Source organism: Onychomys torridus, unplaced genomic scaffold, assembly GCF_903995425.1.
Source record: "Onychomys torridus unplaced genomic scaffold, mOncTor1.1, whole genome shotgun sequence".
Classification (NCBI taxonomy): Eukaryota; Metazoa; Chordata; class Mammalia; order Rodentia; family Cricetidae; genus Onychomys; species Onychomys torridus.
In genome coordinates, this window is record NW_023413663.1 from 415,300 (window position 1) to 420,515 (window position 5,216).

Sequence of the window (5,216 nt, forward strand, 5' to 3'; positions counted from 1 at the left end):
GCTTTAGTTTGATTTTCTTCAGTTGTAGTTCTGTGGCTGCTAGAATGAAGTTTTTCTTCCAGGGTATACTTGGATACCATTAAACTGTTTACATCAACTGTAGCTTTTCAGTTTTACTACTGAATTCATTCCTTTCCTTTTTCAAATTATATAGAGATACTAGGAGCAACTGACCATCATCATCATTTTCCTTATTTTTTTCACAATTTTTGGAAAGTTTTTAATGCAGAGTCAACCCTTACAAATGGTGAAACAAGAAAATCAAATGCATTGGTCTCTTTATCTTCACACCATGGACTTTTGGTTCCCTCTGAGTTTCCTTGAGAGGTCAGTAACTGGATAGGTTTCAGACCTATATGTTTTGACAAATTGGAAACCCTATTCCAGATACTCAAAAAATTCACCCTTATATTTCTGTTGCTCTAGATACACTTCTAATACTAAGATGTGTGTTGTCCAGGGTTCTCTAGACGTTCTATTCATTTAAAATATGTCTTTATCTATATCTTTATTCGTGTATCAATCAAAAAACCTGTCAGTCTATCTGTCTATGAAGGTGAATTATTAGAATGTCATACAGGCTGTTCTCCAACTAGTCCAAAAACGATTGTCTGCCAAGAGAAGCTCAAAGAATCCAACAATAGTCCACTCATCAAAGCTGGGTATCACAGTTGGTCTTCAGTATATGTCGGAATCATGAAGATGTAAGTTCTTAAACCAGTGAAAGAATGGGCTTTATAGTGAGAATGAGAACAAGCAGTAAAAGAAAACATGTTTTATATTGGCGGCCAGCACAATATGTGGTCCAGATTAAAGGTCAATCTTATCATCTTGAAAGATATGTACTAAAGGTGAATCTTCCCACATGGAAAATATGGACTATAAGTCGGTCTTTGCATATCAGAGGATGTAATTAAGAAAAAAATCTCTTCCATGTGTGCACAGTCATTTGAGTTTTAGTTAATTCCAGATGTTATCAAGTAGACAACCAAGAATAGTTTTGGCCATTTGATGCATAACTTAATAACAAACTAATTTTAAAGACTTCACTCTGACATTTTGTGTGTTCCCATTGGAACCTACTTGTTGCCCAGGACCAACCACATAGCCCTTGTAGTCATGGAAACATAAGAATGTTTATAGTTACTTCACTTAAGTTTGGCAATAGGCAACAGTTGAATTTCCTAGAAGAGAGATAAAAAGGTAAGAATTTAATATTTTCATGTTGTTTTTATTAACCAATTTTACTATCTTAAGACACAAGATGCCAAAGAAGGCCTCTGACATATCGATTAGGGTATTTTTGGACATATTTTCCATTTGAGGAAATCTTTCTGAACTTCATAATTGACAGGAAAATACAAGTGAATAATAACTCTCCAGTGTCTGCACTGCTCATTTATCTGTGTAGCCCACTGAAGTTTGTGAATGGGAATCAATGTCTCTGGTATTTCCCTAGGTATAAAATGAGAATAACATTTGTCTGGGTATCATTCAGGGGTCACTAATATCCTGAAGTGTTTAACATAGGTCCTCACTAAGTTAAGGATGTGCTGTGAATTCAAAAGGTTGTGAGGGCCCAACAATCAACAAAGCATTGTTCTGAATAGAAGAATGTGCCTAACAGGATTTCCTTTCCTCAGGTGCTTCATTTGACTCCATCTCTAATCAGTATGTCCTGAGAATTAGAGGAAGACTTATGATATTGTCATCTTCCAAATGGATCAATTTGCCCCTAACACAAAAAGGTAAAAACATAACGTAGGCTGCATTAATGCTTTCTACTTGTTTCTTTACAAAAGACTTGTCTACTCTCAGAGGTTCAGAAAAGGGCAGCACAGTACCCTGTCAAGCTAGCTCATTTGGCACAACATCATTCTCCCTCCTGCTTTCATTTTTGCTTCGAAGCATGCTGCCCCTGCAGTCACTGCCTCAGATCTCTCTTGGCAAGAAAGAGCCCATGGTGATACCCAAGCCACCATCACTTGCAAACTGATCATGTTGATGTAATTTCCCAAGCAGTAAGTCTACAACCTTCACCATTTTAAGAAGCACATTCCATAGAAGATTATGGAACAGTGGGTAGCTCATAAGTAATGCTTTCTGGCAAGGAGATTCTGTTTATAACACCCTTAGTAAAAGGTGAAAGATTTATACCATCTGAAGAGAAACAGGGAGTCCATTTGAAGAGGGGGATGAGGGATTAAATGAGTAAGAAGGGGTCAATATCATAATGGGGAAATGTACAGATACAACATGACTAAGCTCCTGCAAACTCACAAAATTCAGACTGGCAGCTGTGAAGCCTGCATTGGACCAAACTATACCCTCTGTGTACAGGAGACAGTTGTGTAGCTTGGTTTGTTTGAGGGTCCCCTGAGAGTATGATCAGGATCCCTGGTGCCTGAACTGGATTTTTGGAGGCCATTACCTATGGTGGGATATCTTTCTCAGCCTTAATGCAGCAGGAGTGAGTGGCTTGGTACTGCCTCAACTGGATGTACAATCCTTTGCTAAAACCTCACAGGAGGAATTACACTTTTGGAGGAGGGGATGAAAGGTGATTTGGGGGGGGAAAGCTTGGGGGAGAAGGAGGAAGGATGAGAGGGGAATCTGTGGCTGGAATGTAAAATGAACAAAAAAAATTATTTAACAAAAAAAACCCCAAAAAAGATACTTAACCTTCTGCATGTGCAATTGGAATGACATATGCACATGCTGTAATCACTGAAGGACTTTGCTTCCTTCCTTTTATTCAATATCTCATCAGGACATCTCATCATGATTTTCTCATTTTCCTTATTGCTACATTCAATGATCTGTGGTTAGAGACAATGCATTTAAGTTCCTTCATAGTGTTAATGTGAAGTGTATGTTTTGTGACAAAGATGACATTGGCTCAAGCAAAATACCTCAGGATACTTTATATGTTGCACCAACATGAATCCAATATTCTCAAGGTGCAATATTGAATACATTAGCAGATAAAAAAATTTTCATATCCATGATTCCTCATCTTCAACATACATATTATAGCTTTGTGGTTATGGGAAGTGAACTCAGCACCTCACACATACTGTAAAATCAGTAATCTACAAAAAGCTTTATCTACATCCAGTTATACATAGAAGTTTAAGTTTGAGTTCATACTGATTTTAATTACAAAATATTACACATAACTTTCTATGGAAATGAATACCAATTAGGAAAATATGTAAAGAATTATGACAGTATCTGTTCTAATACCCCTGATCTACTTAGCATTCCTTTTCTGTCCATCTTTTTAAAAATATTTTAAAGCACACTTATTAGTTTGTATTAGACCGTGCTCCTTCTCTCCATCAAAGCCTGAAGTGGACAGAGCAATCTAAACTTTTAAAAAGCCTATTAATTATCACATGGGTTGCATCTTCACACTCCAATCCGACCATTCAGAGTTTTCAAGCACTAAAAATGTCCTTTTCTGCCTTTGACCCTTTGGCTATTGAAATGACTGAAAACCCACCCTCACCTGGAGGCACTCACCTGAAGCCAAGCAGAAACTCTAGGTCCCATTAGAGGCTGGCAAAATCCAAGTGCATGGCCTGCCACCTTGTGGACCTTTGCAGTAATGCACTTACCTATGAAGACCTACCTAGAGGTTAAGGCCCTGGGAGAAAGAACACAGGCATTCCACAGCATTAAATTGACCCCTGGAGGGGACTTTGGAGAGGGGCAATTTTCTTCAAACCATGATGCATTCACTCTGTTTATCACTCTACATTTGTGTCTCTGGATTTACTCTATACTTGTTCCTTATTATCTCCAGATTTCCACAGGTGAAGGAATGGATCTTCAGAGTGACTGGCTTCCTTTGCAGCCTCTTGTCATTGGGGTTTGGAATAATCCTCCAAAGCAGCAGATACTGGCGCCTCTGGGAATTTGACAACAAGGTTGTTCAGCTTGTGTACATCGGGCTCTGGAGAGCTTATTACCATCGGGAGTTTAACATCTCTGGTTCTGTGACCAGGATTCTGATGTACAGCCCTGTCAACTCGACCTGGACCATTTCATCTGAATTTAGATGTGCGCAGAGCCTGATCTTACTGGCTATGTTTATAAAACCCGTGGTGGTGATTTTTAGCTCAGCAGCTATTAGGGTTAGCATTATCAGAGCCTCAGTCCCTGAGATTCAGATACTATGCTACAAGTGCTGTGTCTTAATTCTGCTTCTCAGCAGTCTTTGCACAGCTCTTTCTGTGACCTGGAACCATGTAGTAGATCTTTATGGTGAAACCACTCTTGACTTTCCACCCACCTTTCCTGTTAGGAAAGAAGACCTGATCAAAAAACACTACACTCATGTGTTCCCCATAGGGGTCCTGACAGCCACCCTGTCACTCTTTGCTATGATTATGTTCCTCTTTGAGATCAGGTCATTGAAATTACAGAGTAACCTGAATGCCCAGGGAACTTCCAAGCAGGCCAATCAAAATGCCTGAAGTATGAGCTCTGGTGGTTGCAAAATGTGCTAGAAGACTCCTTGGTCAATTTTAGTAACATTACACAATATTCTTGTAATATTCTACTCATTTAAAATAAAATATCCCTTTGATTATCATGTTGTGTCTGAAGCTTGTATCTTCCTCTACGTGTCTAATGTCTTCCCCTCCTTAAAATTGTTCACATCCTAATCTCTGCATGCAAAGATGATGTGTTCAGATAGTGCTAACTCCTTATGGAAGACAAATGTATTGGTGAAATGAGACTGACAGTAAATCAAAAGGCCAACCCTAAGGTGAATGGTTTGGTATTAATATGATATATAACACAAAGAATTAAGTATGTGTCAAGGTGGAGACCTTTAAGCCTTTATGTGTATTAAAGAAACACTTTTAACCCCTAATATGTACTGCCTCTGACGTCTTCCCCAAGATGGGACTATCTGAAATCCACAGGCATTTTCAGTCTACTTGGCTAGGCAAAGGGATCGCTGTGTGGAACAACTTGGTAGTATATGGGCATGATTGAGTTGTGTGGAAGATCTCTGAGGGTTAGGAGTCTACTGAAAATGGATATGCCGCTAATAATGCCCTGAACCCACTCCATCCCAAAGAAGAACCTTTTTGTGCTCTCACTGAAACAATGAAATGCCATCTCCAAACTGGAGAGATGGGGGAGGGAGCTGGTTTCTGGAAATTAGTGTATTTAATTCCAAGGAGAGATTCTGGATCATT

At 39.0% G+C, this 5,216-nt stretch overlaps 1 pseudogene; it reads left to right on the forward strand.

Annotated features, from left to right (window-relative positions):
• The first annotated feature begins 696 nt into the window (after positions 1-696).
• LOC118576402 lies at positions 697-4,673 on the forward strand (annotated as a pseudogene).
• The last annotated feature ends 543 nt before the right edge of the window (positions 4,674-5,216 follow it).